Below are 15,763 nucleotides of genomic sequence, written 5' to 3'. Positions count from 1 at the left end.
CCCAATACTTAGATGAATCAGTCAGGGACTAGGCGAATCAGCCGATAGCCAGACGAATCAGCCGGTAACTTGGCGAATCAGCCAATGACTAGCGAATCAGCAGTCAATACATGCATACAGTAACTAGGCGAATTAGCCGATGACTAGCAAATTAGTTGTCAATACATGCAGTGGCTATAAATCAATAGACTACAAACATGAATCTCATCAATTACAAATATCAATGTAATAAACTAAGTATGTGATTTAGGGAGACTCGAGTCAAACCTCACTCGAGTTGTGCAATCCCAACTCAACATTAATTTATACCTTTCTTTCTGATACTCTGACTCTGTCAAAGTCTCGAACTCAAAGCCTGTCAATACTCAGTCTGACAATAAGAATATCAAGGGTACGGTATCAATACACCACTCAAACAACACTGGATATAATCAGAATTAAATCAAATTCTGTTTCAACAATATAACGTCATAGTCTCAGTATACCCAGCAATATCATCTCAGTCAGATATCAATTCTAACATCTCATATGTGATAACAATTCAATTCTGATATCAAATTTCAATCAACTCAACTCTGAAAATCATAACAATTTCATATGGTATCTATTCTTCAGTCCGGTTTCGATTATACGATGTCTAACATGTCAAGAACATCATATATGAATCCTATCAGATTCTGACAATACCATAATTTCAAAACATATCAAAACGTATCAAAACTTACGTCCAGTTGTAGCCTACGTCGATAGGAACAAAGTACTGAAATCGGATTCAAAATCAGATAGACGGATTGCTCACAAAAGGCGTAAGGATTTTCTACAACCTTACTAAAACTTTTCTCGATTACTTCGTTTCCTTTTTCTCTCTTCTGAAGAAATATGCATGTTCATATATATATATATATATATATATATATATATACCACGCATGCAGCAAGGCAAATGGCACATTCTTCACGCAACACGTCTCGCGCATATGCGCGACATCAACCGGCGCATATGCGCGAGACCTTAAGTCTCGGCGCGTGTCTTCCCAACTGCTGGCGCATATGCGCGACACATTTCCGCGCATATGCGCCCAACTCTCTGGACTTGGCATTCCTGAATACATCTGCTTGCGCATATGCGCGTCATGTCTCGCGCATATGCGCGAGACTTACTGTCTCGGCAATCACCCCAAATACTTGCCTCGCGCATATGCGCGCCACTTCTCGCGCATATGCGCGAGGTGTTCTGTCCTCGCGAAGGATCTTTCACTTGTACAGGCTCGCGCATATGCGCGACTCACTTCGCGCATATGCGCGAGGTCCTCTGCCCACGTCGCGTATATGCGCGCATCTGTGCCGCGCATATGCGCGAGGGCTACTGTTCCTCACACATTTTCATGCATTATCTCGTCTTTCCCGGTCCGATCCTTTCCGTCTATAATCATATCAATTATCCCCAAATCATTTCAGATTAATAGGATAAAATTCTCGGGCCTTACAGGAACGATCCAACCCAATTGGTAAAATAACTCAGGAATTTAATTATATTACGTGCATAAATATAAAAGTTTATTTTTGAGATTTATGCGATATGTCTTGTGGTCACTTCACACTCATGGGATTGCAGCTTATAAGATTATTACTTCACCCGATATCCTACGACCGGTTTATGTATATGTACGGGTACGAATATCTAGTCCAAGGGCTGTGATGATCTCTACCGCCCAATATACTGTGGTTTAGTCTGATCAGACGATTCAGTTCATGTTATGGGCCACTTGCATAGAACATTATCTCAACAGAAAATTATGATATGCTATTTTACGACAGGGCTCTATCGAGCAAACATTTTACGTAAGATTTTCAGTTATACACGTATTTATAATTATTCATGGCACGATTTTCACGTTACGCTTTACGATATGATATCTTTACATGGCATGAAATTTTATGATATATTTTACTTGTTATTCACGATATATGCATGCTGAGTCTTTAGACTCACTAGACTTGATTGATGTAGGTACTGACGATGCAGAGGCTGAGGGCGGAGACCAGTGAGTTAGCTCGGATCGGCGATAGTATGAACCCGAGGACCTCACGTTTAGTTATTCAGTTTTATGTTCAAACTCTTGTTATAACTTTTATATATTTTAAGTTATTGTTTAAAACATTATTCAGTTTCCGCTGCTATGTTTATGTTAAACCGTTGGATTATTTTACGAAAGTTTTTATACGTTGCAAGTTTATTTACTTAAAGAGAAAATTTTTAATAATTCCGCAAAATTATGAGTACGAAATTACGGGCTCTCACAGTTGGTATCAGAGCAATGTTTCTTGTAAAGGGTTGTACTTACTACTGATCTCGAGAAGCTCACGAAGTCACGTCTTCAGTATGTAAGTCCGACTTTCACGTATTACATTTTTTTTTAGCATGGAATAGTTTACTAGCATGTTCTCATGAAATATTTTATCAGCATGTTCTCATGAAAAATATTTTTATGTCAAGATTATGTTTTAGCAATTATATATTTAAATTTCAAGAAAAATAGTAGAAATATTGCATGTTGGTTACGTAAGGATTTTACATTGTACAGTATGGCTCCTAGACGAGTTATTGACCGCCCGAGGGGTGCTGAAAGCGAGGCTGATGAGACTCGGAACCGTTATGAGGATAGAGGTCCACCGCCACCTCTTCCACCACCTGATATGCATACCCAGATGATGGCGGGTATGACTCAGTTCTTCGCACCGTTCGCGGGGAACAATGCTGCAGTGGTAGCTAGGCCGCCTAGACTTGAGGGGACCTATGAGCGATTCATGAAGATGAGACCGAAGGAGTTCTCAGGGACGACAGATCCCATGATTGCCGAGGGCTAGATTAAGTCCCTCGAGGTTATCTTCGAGTTCATGGGGCTTGGAGATGAGGACAGAGTTCGTTGTGCGACCTATCTGTTTGGAGGAGACGCCCACTTATGGTGGGAAGGAGCATCCGTAGCATTGAACTTGGCTACTCTGAGCTGGACGCGCTTTACAGAGGTATTCTACCCCAAATATTTTACTGACGAGGTGCGTTCCAGGTTGACCAGGGAGTTCATGACTCTGAGACAGGGAGATATGACTGTTACAGAGTTCATCCGTAAGTTTGATAGAGGTTGCCATTTCGTACCCCTGATTGCCAATGATGCGGGAGCCAAGCTGAGACAGTTTATGGATGGTCTACGGCCGATCTTGCCCCGTGATGTTAGGGTGGCTGGCCCTACTACCTATGACGTCGCTGTCTCCGGAGCTCTAGCTGCAGAGCAGGATCTGATTGATATTGAGAGAGACCGCCAGGGCAAACGACCAGTCCAAGTACAACACCGCCCTCCTACGCAGCAGCATCAGAATAAGAGGCCTTTCCACGGCCCACCCAGGAACAAAGGACAGCAGCAGCAGCAGGGACGGGCAGTCCTGAGAGCCGTTGAGTACCCAGTCTGCGCTAAGTGCGCGCGTCGTCATGCTGGAGCTTGTATGTATGGCTCGGGGAAGTGTTACAAGTGTGGTAGTCCAGACCACTTGCTGAAGCAATGTCCGCAGGGGAGTCTGCCTACCCAAGGCAGAGTTTTTGCTCTCCATGCAGCGGAGACGAACCCGGAGACCATGCTCTTGAAAGGTATCTTAAAGCTTTAAGTTTATATTTGAAATTTATTGTCTCGGTGAGATTTTGAACTTAGAATTGTGATAGGATTGCATGCTCAATCAGTGTTACTTTCGGGAGTTTAGGTTATAAGAACTTTGACCTTCGCATGTCTATAAGTTAGTTCTTGTATCTATTGGGTTCAGCTTGATGTTCCAACCTTTTAGGAAGAATATTTATAGGCGGAGTTTCTACGAACGCCTTGATTGATTCGGGGGCCACTCATTCATTCATATCTGAGACTTTTGCGAATTCCATTGAGGTCAAGACGATTGGATTGGATGTGGCGTATTCTATGGTTATTCCATCTGGCGATGAGCTGGCAGCTAATAATCTGATTCGAGACATAGACCTCAAACTTCATGGAAATCTTGTTTATGTGGATCTTATCGTACTGCCGATGCCAGAGATTGACATCATTCTGGGTATGAACTGGCTGTTAAGGAACAGAGTTTTGATTGACTTCCAGCGGAGATCTGTGCTAGTCCGACCGCCAGGGAGAGAGCAGTTCTTATTCGAGCCAGACATGTATTTTCCTTTACCGCGCATTATACCTTGTGTCCAGGCTAGGAAGCTCATGCATAGAGGGTGTCGAGCGTTTTTAGCGACTTTTGTATCCGTTTCCGAGGCACCCAGTAAGTCAGCCTCCGATGTCCCAATTGTTAGGGATTTTCTGGACGTTTTTCCTGAGGACGTCTCTGGTATGCCACCCGAGCGAGAGGTGGAGTTTTCTATTGAGCTTATGCTAGGTACGGTTCCGATCTCAAAAGCACTATACAGATTAGCACCGACAGAGATGGCAGAACTTAAGAAGCAGATTCAGGAACTTCTGGACAAGGAGTTCATTCGCCCGAGTTTTTCACCATGGGACGCGCCAGTCTTGTTTGTGAAGAAGAAGTATGGTTCGATGAGGCTCTGCATTGATTACCGGGAATTGAACAGGGTTACAGTGAAGAACAAATACCCACTTCCGAGGATTAAAGATTTATTTGATCAGTTACAGGGAGCTTCAGTATTCTCTAAGATCGACCTTCATTCTGGTTATCACCAGTTGAGGGTGAAAGACGCCGATGTTCTCAAGACTGCTTTTAGGACTCGTTATGGCCACTTCGAGTTCCTAGTAATGCCGTTCGGTCTGACGAATGCGCCAGGGATTTTCATGGATCTCATGAATCGTGTATTTCAGCAGTATCTTGATCAGTTCGTGATTGTATTCGTAGACGGCATTCTCGTCTACTCAAAGAGTCAAGAGGATCACAACAGACATCTGACTGCAGTATTGCAGACGTTGCAGAGGCACAAGTTATTCGGTAAGTTCAGCAAGTGCGAGTTCTGGTTGGAGAAAGTGGAGTTCCTAGGCCACATCATATCTAACAGTGGCATTGAGGTAGACCCAGCGAAGGTTGCGGCAGTCAGAGATTGGGTTGTGCCGCAGAGTGCATCAGAGATCCGTAGTTTCCTTGGTCTAGCAGAATACTATCGGAAGTTTATTCAGGGTTTCTCCTCTATCGCAGTTCCACTCACGTCGTTGACAAAGAAGAATGTTAAGTTTGTGTGGAGCGAGGAGTGTCAGAAGAGCTTCGATACTTTGAAGCAAGCCCTTATCTCAGCACCAGTATTGGCCATGCCGTCAGGGGCTCGGAGATTTTGTTTTGTGCGCAGTATTGATGCAGCATGGGAAGGTAATAGCATATGCTTCTCGTCAGTTGAAGACACATGAGAAGAATTACCCAACCCACGATCTAGAGTTGGCCTCCATAGCATTTGCCTTGAAGATTTGGAGGTATTATTTGTACGGAGAGAAGTGCCAGATCTTTACAGACCATAAGAGCCTCAAGTACTTCTTTATGTAGAAGGAGCTGAATATGCGTCAGAGGCGTTGGTTGGAGCTAGTGAAGGACTATGACTGTGACATTAGCTACCACCCTGGCAAAGCTAATGTAGTTGCGGATGCATTGAGCAGAAAAGTCGCAGTGATGGCTCACCTAGCGATTTCGAGGCCTCTTCAGACTGAGATGCAGAGGTTTGATTTAGAGACATATCCTCGAGGTAGAGTTCCCCGTCTATCTACTTTGACGATTCAGTCTTCCCTTCTAGACCGTATTCGCAGTGGTAAGTCAGCAGATGAGCAGTTGGCAAAGTGGAAGCAGAGAGATGAGGCCAAGGGCAGTATCTTGTATACAGTTAGCGACGGTATTGTGAGGTATCGAGACAGAATGTGGGTTCCTAGCAGCGGTTCTATTCGAGCAGATATTTTATCCCAGGCCCACATGTCACCGTACTCCATTCATCCTGGGAGTACGAAGATGTACAAAGACCTGCAGTTGTTGTATTGTTGGCCCGGAATGAAGAAGGATATCAGACGTTTTGTATCCGAGTGTCTGACGTGCCAGCTAGTGAAAGCGGAGCATCAGAGACCAGCAGGCTTGCTCAAGCCTCTTCCTATTCCCGAGTGAAAGTGAGAGAATATTACCATGGACTTCGTGGTAGGTTTACCGAAGTCAGTCAGAGGATCAAATGCTATCTGGGTGATTGCTGATTGTCTTACCAAATCAGCGCACTTCTTGCCTATTAAGACGACTTTCACCATGATTCAGTATGCCAAGTTGTATATCCGAGAGATAGTCAGACTTCATGGTATCCCCGTTTCTATCGTGTCTGACCGAGATCCTAGATTCACTTCCTCATTTTGGAAGAGTCTGCATTCAACGATGGGTACGAAATTGTTGTTTAGCACAGATTTTCACCCTCAGACAAATGGTCAATCAGAGAGAGTTATTCAGATCTTGGAGGATCTTCTCCAGTTCTTGTGTCATCGATTTCTCAGGGGGCTGGGAATCGAAGTTGCCATTAGGGGAGTTTACCTGTAACAACAGCTTCCAGTCGTCTATAGGTATGGCTCCCTATGAAGCACTGTACGGAAGGAAGTGTAGATCGCCTATTCATTGGGATGAAGTAGGCGAGAGATCAGAGTTAGGTCCAGAGATCATCCAGCAGACTACCGATCTAGTAGTTGTAATCCATGACTGGATGAGGACTGCTCAGAGTCGACAGAAGAGTTATGCCGACCGGAGGAGGAGAGATCTAGAGTTTGCCGTTGGCGACCATGTTTTTATGAAAATAGCACCGATGAAGGGTGTCATGAGATTCGGAAAGAAGGGGAAGCTTAGTCCGAGTTTCATCAGACCATTTGAGATCCTCGACAGAGTTGGGACATTAGCATATCGTGTTGCTCTTCCGCCGAATCTGGCCGGAGTACACAATGTGTTCCATGTGTCGATGTTGAGGAAGTATTTAGCGCACCCTTCTCATGTGTTGCACTTTGAGCCGTTGCAGTTTTCTCTGAACTTGTCTTATGAAGAGAGACCAGTGCAGATCTTAGACCGTAAGGAGAAGAAGCTTCGAAACAAAGTGATCAAATCAGTGAAGGTCAAGTGGCTTAATCATTCCGATGTGGAAGCTACTTGGGAGTCAGAGTCAGAGATGCAGAGTCGCTTTCCAGATTTATTCAGTGAGTTCTAATTTCGAGGACGAAATTTTATTTAAGGGGGGGAGTGTTGTAGTACCCGAAAAACCAATATGCGTAGATATGTGCATAATTTCTATTATTTAATTTTAAATGATTATTATTTTAAGAATTTGTTGATTTAATTGCATTTAAATCATTTACGTTATTTTTAAGGATTTTAAATCGCGTATTTCAAATTATAGCTTTTTAGATATATACGCGAGACCGAACCGGAGATAGGAAATCGAAGATGAATTTTATTATCCAAAAATATTCCTAAATTTATTCCGAGCTAAGAAATAATTTAATTTAAGGAAATCAAGTGGAATTAAGTCTACTTTAATTAATTAATCACCAATTTTATTGTAGGCTTATTAATTCATCAAGATTATGCTTAATTAACATTTTAATCAAGCTTATCTAACATAGGATTCTACTTAGCAAAACTTAAACAAAATCCTACAATAATTGGAAAGCCAACTCTCGGTCATTCCCACTCCACACAATCCAAAACCATTTAACACCCCCAACAATACAAATAACAACCATTCAACATCCATGTCCCCCCTCCCTCCCCCCCCCCCCAACTTGACATCATTTACTCACCCATGAACCACCTTATTAACCACCAACCTTCACCACCTTCTCCACTCACCCTAGCACAAAAATTCAGAAGAAAACTCATCCAATAATCGTGAGCCATCAAGAGAGAAAATAGAGAAAACAAGGAAGAAAAAAGAACTCCGTCTCCGCCGCGTCGTGTTCGTCGTAATCGATTTGTTTTCGTTTCAAACAAATCCAAGGCATGTTTATATTTTTCTTTGCTCTTCAATAAAGTTATATAAATATTTTAAAACATTACATGATCATGATTTCCATAGCAAAAACCGAATTTGGACAGCAACTTTCAAAGAAAAATCTGCACAGAATTTCGGTCCCCACTTGTTCTTCACGGTTTTGATGTTTTGTGGTTTCAGGGTTGGCTCGATTTCCAAGGGCTCAAGGATGCTTTTAGACATGATATAGGGTGTGTTAGGAAGGGATTTCTCCATTGGTTTGAGCCCTTTCGCCCCAACAAAAACCATTTTTGACAGCAACTCTCCAGGTTGCAAATTATGAGACTCGAATTTTCTTGTTTGGATTGTCTAAGGGAGAGTTCGAATCTTGGCTGTCCTAGGGGCTGTAGCCATGGTTATAACCCCTCCTTGACATGTCTAGGACGTGATCAAGATGCCCTTTCATGGCTTGGTTCATGGTCCCATCGGTTTTTCAAACAAACAAGAACAGCCCCCATCGGTTTTAAATTTTCTGGTTTTGTTGAATGTGTTGGTTTTCGAATTTTGAGGTGTTAGATGGGTTGTGGTTGGCTTCTAGCCCTTAGCCATGACTCATACAACACCTTATCATGTCTAGCATGAACCATGTTTATCCTCATAACCATTGGATCCTTCATTTGACAGCAAAACAAGCTACACCCCCCACGGTCCAGCATGTGTTCTCGGGTGGGAGTTTTGGGTTGTCCTACGGCTTTGCTTGGGTTATGGCTGGCTTTTAGCCCTTAGCCATGGTCTGAGTCACTCCTTAGAATGTTGGTAAGAGGCTCTTGTCGGTGGTTCAAGCCCCAATGGCCGATAGTCTTGAAAACTAAGCAAGAAAGCGCAACAGCTGCTGCTGTAATTTTTGACAGCAGTTTTGTGCTTTGGTTCAGAGGCTTGTTTGAGTTCTTGGTTGGCTTTTAGCCTATGGCCTTGGACTGGACAGTACCACATTGTGTTAGAAAGGTCATGTTTTTGGCGGTTTGTGATTTGGTCAAGTTTAGAGGTCGTACGAGAATTTACGGTGCAATGTGCCAAAGTGATTCTCGAAAGAGCGTTTCATGATTTTGGCCTCCATGCACAATTTTCGTGTATTACAGCACTTGGTAATTATTTTCCAGTATTCTAGGTGTATTTTAATCATGACTAAATGATGGTTCGATGTTGGTTCGGGTTGGTACGGAGTCATGGTAAAATATTAAGTTTGTTGGGCGTAATAGTCTCGTTTTTAGTTCGATTTTGAAACGTTGGTCAAGATAAGTTATTTGCATGGTCAAGTCAAGTTATTTCATGTTTTTCATGCTAGAATTAGGTCGCAGGGAGCCTGAGAACGATCCAACCCAATTGGTAAAATAACTCAGGAATTTAATTATATTACGTGCATAAATATAAAAGTTTATTTTTGAGATTTATGCGATATGTCTTGTGGTCACTTCACACTCATGGGATTGCAGCTTATAAGATTATTACTTCACCCGATATCCTACGACCGGTTTATGTTTATGTACGGGTACGGATATCTAGTCCAAGGGCTGTGATGATCTCTACCGCCCAATATACTGTGGTTTAGTCTGATCAGAAGATTCAGTTCATGTTATGGGCTACTTGCATAGAACATTATCTCAACAGAAAATTATGATATACTATTTTACGACAGGGCTCTATCGAGCAAACATTTTACGTACGATTTTCAGTTATACACGTATTTATAATTATTCATGGCACGATTTTCACGTTACGCTTTACGATATGATATCTTTACATGACATGAAATTTTATGATATATTTTACTTGTTATTCACGATATATGCATGCTGAGTCTTTAGACTCACTAGAATTGATTGATGTAGGTACTGACGATGCAGAGGCTGAGGGCGGAGACCAGTGAGTTAGCTCGGATCGGCGATAGTATGAATCCGAGGACCTCACGTTTAGTTATTCAGTTTTATGTTCAAACTCTTGTTATAACTTTTATATATTTTAAGTTATTGTTTAAAACATTATTCAGTTTCCGCTGCTATGTTTATGTTAAACCGTTGGATTATTTTACGAAAATTTTTATACGTTGCAAGTTTATTTATTTAAAGAGAAAATTTTTAATAATTCCGCAAAATTATGAATACGAAATTACGGGCTCTCACACACATATTATGGTTGTGTCGTCAATTTTAAACTGCAGTATTTTTAGTTGTCAAAAAAATTTATGATTATTTTTAAATGCAATATTTTTCAATAGGGTTGCATGCATTCAAAATAGTTAAATATTTATTTTTTATAAAAAAAATAGAAACATTATAAATTAGTAGACGTCACAGTTGGTATCAGAGCAAGGGTCCTGTATAGGGTTGTGCCACCGCCAGCTTCTGTAGCTCTGTCTTCAAGCCTCAAGTCTGTAAGCTTTAAATGTTTTAAATATTTTACTGCTATCACCTACATGATTATCTTATATACGTTTTACGATGATTTACGGTGCATGTTTAGCTACTTTCATGGTTAAATGTTTTAACAACTAGATTAAATTGCATGATGGGTGAAGTTTAGAATTTGTACTATATTCAGATATTATGCCTCCCAGACACGCTCCCAGTGCAGATCGTCAGAATGATATTCTTGGAGGCAGCAGAGGCCCTCCACCACCACCGCTAATGGATGCAGCTACTCGTGTACTGGAGGGTAAAAGCATGCGCAGCAGGCACCCCGACCGCAGGCTAATGTTTATGAACATTTTATAGGGTATGGCTAGGCTTATGGAGCAGGCGCATCAGGCACCCCGACCGCAGGATAATGTTTAGGAACAGTTTAGACGGCTCAAGCCGAAGGAGTTCGGGGTTACCACTGATCTATTCTTGGCAGAGGGATGGATTTGATCGCAATAGCTGCACTATGTGTATCTGTAGATGAGAGATGACGACTGTGTCAGGTGCACCATATAAATGTGGAGGGATGATGCATCCCTATGGTGGGAGGGAGCCGCTCATGCAGTGGACTTGGCTACTCTCACGTGGGACATGTTCAAGGAGATGTTTTACGGCAAGTATTTCCCAGCTGATGTCAGGGGTCGCCTAACGAGGGAGTTTATGAGTCTCCGACAGGGGGACTTGACTGTGGCGGAGTTCATCCACAATTTTGAGAAGGGCTGTCATTTTGTGCCCCTCATCGCTAGAGATGTCGTCTAGAAGCTGAGGCATTTCATGGATGGGCTGAGGCCGAATTTTCACCGGGACGTGATGGTTACGAGACAGGCGACTGGGTGTGTTTTTCAGGTAGAGCAGGCCCTGAGGGACGTAGAGTTTTAGATTCAGAGGAATCGGCACCAGGCCCAGTCCAGTTCCTAGCCGCAGAAGAAGCAGTATATAGGGTCGCCGAGGCAGCAGGGGCAACAGATGCTTCATATGCAAACATGAGGGGCACAAGGCGGTTGATTGCCCTCAGAACAAGGGCCTCACTACTGGCAGGGTATGAGGACCCGGGTTCTAACTCAATTTTTTTCGGGATTAATCGGATCTTTATTCAAAAATGTGGGTCAAAATTTTGCTTTTTAACACTAATTCAAATGTATATAAACAGCACAAGATAGTTCTTCATTTTATTTCAATAAACATAATTACATGTCTTGTTCTAATACATTCATATAAACCAGTGTTTAATACAAACTACAACCACAAGTAGTGCAAGTCTAGTAAGAAACAACTAGTAATCTTCTGCGCCCGAAGTCACCACGCTATCTCGAACTCATCTCTGTCGTGACCCAGATCCTGCCCCACCTGTTGTTATGCACACATACAGACATAACAACAGCCGGAAACTCCGGTGAGAACAAATCCCTGTATAAAACATGTATGCATGCTAATATATAATCATAAATCATGCATGAAAGCAATAACAATGGGTTCCATAATCTATGAAACCAATCTATATGAGCATGCAATTCAAATCAAATCATGTTTTGACTCGACTCGACTCTACTCTAGGGATCCCGGTGTGAATAAGACGTCACTGTCTGTCACCTACCCTCCATATCGGGGTAACTGTACGTATTATTCCTAGACTTCGGCCCTGTCTGTATCGAATGTCTACAATCGGATTGAATCTGATCCGAAGCGTCGATACCATCGAACGTCTAGTTTGGCAAGTCTGCCAATGACTCTCCTATCTCAAATGCTTGAATATAACTCTATAAACAAGGCATCATCATATCAAGAGATTTAAATATAATTCTATTGACAAATCAAAATCATATCAAAAGATAGACAACAATTCTAGTATGTGATTTGGTTGGGAAACTCAAATTGAATCTCATTTGAGTTGTGTCTTCCCCAAACAAAACATGAATTATACCTTTCGTCGCACAATCTGTCGTAGTTGAAGTCTCACTATCAAAGTTGCCAATAGAATCTGAAATGGCATGATCAAAGTGTATTTTATCAATACATATAGGACTCAATCTTCAATCTGAATACAATTCGACGGCATAACGGCGGATTCTCGATATACCGATCACCTCATAAATCAACACAATGTAATCAATATCAACAATTCACCATTCTCTTCATAATATACATTAACTCTGAAATCTGAACATGTTAAATCATACATATGCTGGAATTCATAACAATTACATACGGTACCATTTCTTCGATCCGGTTGCGAATAACCGTTGCTTATAATCATAAAAACATATATCTACAAGCATATCCAAGTTTCCCCAACATCAATATCTCAAATCATGCAGGAAATGAATGAAACTTACATCCTCTTGTAGCCTTTGAAGTGAGGAACAAGAATTTAAGCTTGGATTAACTTTTGGATAAGTAAATCTTACACAATCAAATAGTAAAGATGGAAGAAAGCTTGGAACCCTTTTCTCCTTCGTTTCTCAGCTGATGGAAGTGTTAAAAAATGAAGACTCAGCACAATTCTATATATATATATGCCATGTGTCATCATAAGAAACAAAGGTGGCTTTCTCGCATGCAGCACCGCGGGTGCGCTCCCTCTAGACCGCAGGTGCGCTCAAGCTTTGGCAGTCTATTCATTTTCCAAAATCGACGACCGCGATGCGCTACATATAAGACCGCGGGTGCGGTGACCCTACTGTAAAAATGGCCAATTTTCTGTCCATGCACCGCGGGTACGGTATCTTTCATGGTGCGGGTGCGGTTACGTTTGAACCGCGGGTGCGGTGTCATTTCTGTAAATAATTTCCAACTCTCTGTCCATCAACCACGGGTGCGGTCTGCCCTTCATTCAAAATTCTAATTTTTCATGTCTCTCCTTCCCCCATCTCATTACATGTCATGCATTCTCATATCTTTGAATATCGCATCAATGAAGACTAATAAATCTCAGGCCTTACATTTCTCCCCCTCTAAGAAATGATTTCGTCCTCGAAATCCAGGCCATCAATCATATCATAAATGAAAAACAATATAATCAAAAGCTGAATAAATACTCACATCATGTAAACAACTCGGGATATTTCTGTCTCATATCTGCTTCTGTCTCCCAAGTCGCTTCTTCAGTGCCATGACGACTCCACTGGACTTTCACTAGCGGAATAGTTTTCGTTCTGAGCTGTTTTTCTTTTCGATCAAGAATCTGTATCTGTCACACCCTTACTCTATACTTAACATAAATACCATAATCAAAATAAGGTTTGAATGATATTATAGTATAAAGCAAATCAAACAAGAGGCATCACTTTGACGGTTTATAAAAATTTTGGCATGATGTCCCTATATTTTGTATAAGCCAAAAACTCAACTCAAGCAACAACCTCAAGCATATTTTGTATCATCATAACCATCGTAAAAACTTGTTCAAACCTTGACATATTTTAGTACAATAAATATGCGGAAGCTATACAATAATAAGTCCCGGTTCTTGTCGAGGTGAGGCACGTCACAAGCATCCATTGGCGAACCGGCATCCTACGTCTCTTCACTACCTGATCCTGTAATACATGAGCTACGTGAGTTTATAAAACTCAATAAGTTGGCACTTGTACGTATCAATATGCGTCGAAAGAACATACATATCAAGTCGGGACAACAATGAATCTTTAAACTATGTCATATCATAGCATATATTCATGTTCATTTTTGTACTTGAGCCTCATTAGTTGACCTGTACTACCGTGCTTGCTTTATTATATAGCTACTACTGTGTTGGACGTCAGGGAGCAACCTTTGGCAACCCCACGCCCCATGAACATATATTGGCCAATAGCTTTGGTGAACTTAAAACCACCCATGATGTCAACAAGCTCTATATCATGTAAAATCAGTCCTTTTCTTTTCATGTCCATGTTCATGTTCCTGACATAGCACCCATCTTCAATATTCATGAGTTCCTTACATATTTAATACATAACAATGGAATATGGTGCTATGTTTTCATCAATAAACATACTAACAATGTACATATAGCAATAGAAAATGAGAAGCATTTGAAATTCATAATATTACTCATGTATTACTTCAAGAACATGCCAACTTACTGTCCAAGCATACGAATACTTGTTTGAGACGATGTATCTCGCTCCTATACTGTCAAATATATCAAAAATTCAATCACTATATCTATATGGCCTTATACATGTATAACAACCATTAAAAAGATGAAAACTTACAACTCTAAGATGCCCTTGGGATGGAGAAATAAATTATAACTTCAATTGATGAAGGAAAGGAAGAACAAGGTCACTTGGAGGAAGATTCTTAGGTTTTATCTCGAGTCTTGCTGTGGAAGAAGATAGGTGAACTGATAAAGATGCTAAGAAATTCGATGCTTATCTTTTTATACAGTGCCAGACGCAAATGCGCGACATTCTGGGCGCATATGTGCGGCCTGTTCTGCCCTCCCGACGCACATGCGCGAATTCTGGCACATATGCGCGCTACATTCTGCCACAAAAGTCATTTTTAACTTCCGAATTAGCAAAAGTAGCCAACATGAAAGTTGTAGCCCTATGTGTTTTCTTGAATCTCTCTAAATTTCAGGTCATTTGGAGGTCTGAGTAAAAAGTTATGCCCATTCTCCCAACATGTGTCAGTATAGGAACAACGAAACACACGACACACCTCGGGCCACTTTTGGCTCGTCTTTCCTAATGATTTGCACAAAACCCAAAACGTGAAAGTTGTAGCTGTGGGGACCCGGGCTCTAACTCAATTCTTTTCGGGGTTAATTGGATCTTTATTCAAAAATACGGGTCAAAATTTTGCTTTTAACATTAAATCAAATATTTATAACTCAGGCACAAGATAATTCTATATTCATTTCATTACAACAAACATAATATACATGTCTCGTTTTATTCATATTCTACAAACCAGTAATTAAATACAGTACATATCAAAAGTACAACTACTAGTTCATCTGCTACGCCCGTGATCACCACGCTATGTCCATCTCTCATCTCTGTCGCGACCCTGATCCTTCCCTACCTGTTGTTATGCACACATACAGACATAACAACAGCCGGAAACTCCGGTGAGAACAAATCCCAGTATAAAACATGTTGATACGAAATCATAAATCATGCATGAAAGCAATAACAATGGCTCCATAGTCTATGAAACCGATCTATCTAAACATGCAACTCAAATCAAATCATGTCGACTCGAATCGACTCTACTGTAGGGATCCCGGTGTGAATAAGACGTCACTATCTGTCACCTACCCTCCCAATCGGGGTAACTGTACGTCTGATTCCTAAACTTCGGTCATATCTGTATCGAATGTCTACAATCAGAGTGAATCTGATCCGAAG

The sequence above is a fragment of the Primulina tabacum genome, chromosome 4, assembly GCF_025594145.1.
Source record: "Primulina tabacum isolate GXHZ01 chromosome 4, ASM2559414v2, whole genome shotgun sequence".
Taxonomy (NCBI): domain Eukaryota; kingdom Viridiplantae; phylum Streptophyta; class Magnoliopsida; order Lamiales; family Gesneriaceae; genus Primulina; species Primulina tabacum.
The sequence above is the reverse complement of the archived record's forward strand: the minus strand, read 5'-3'. Positions refer to the sequence as shown.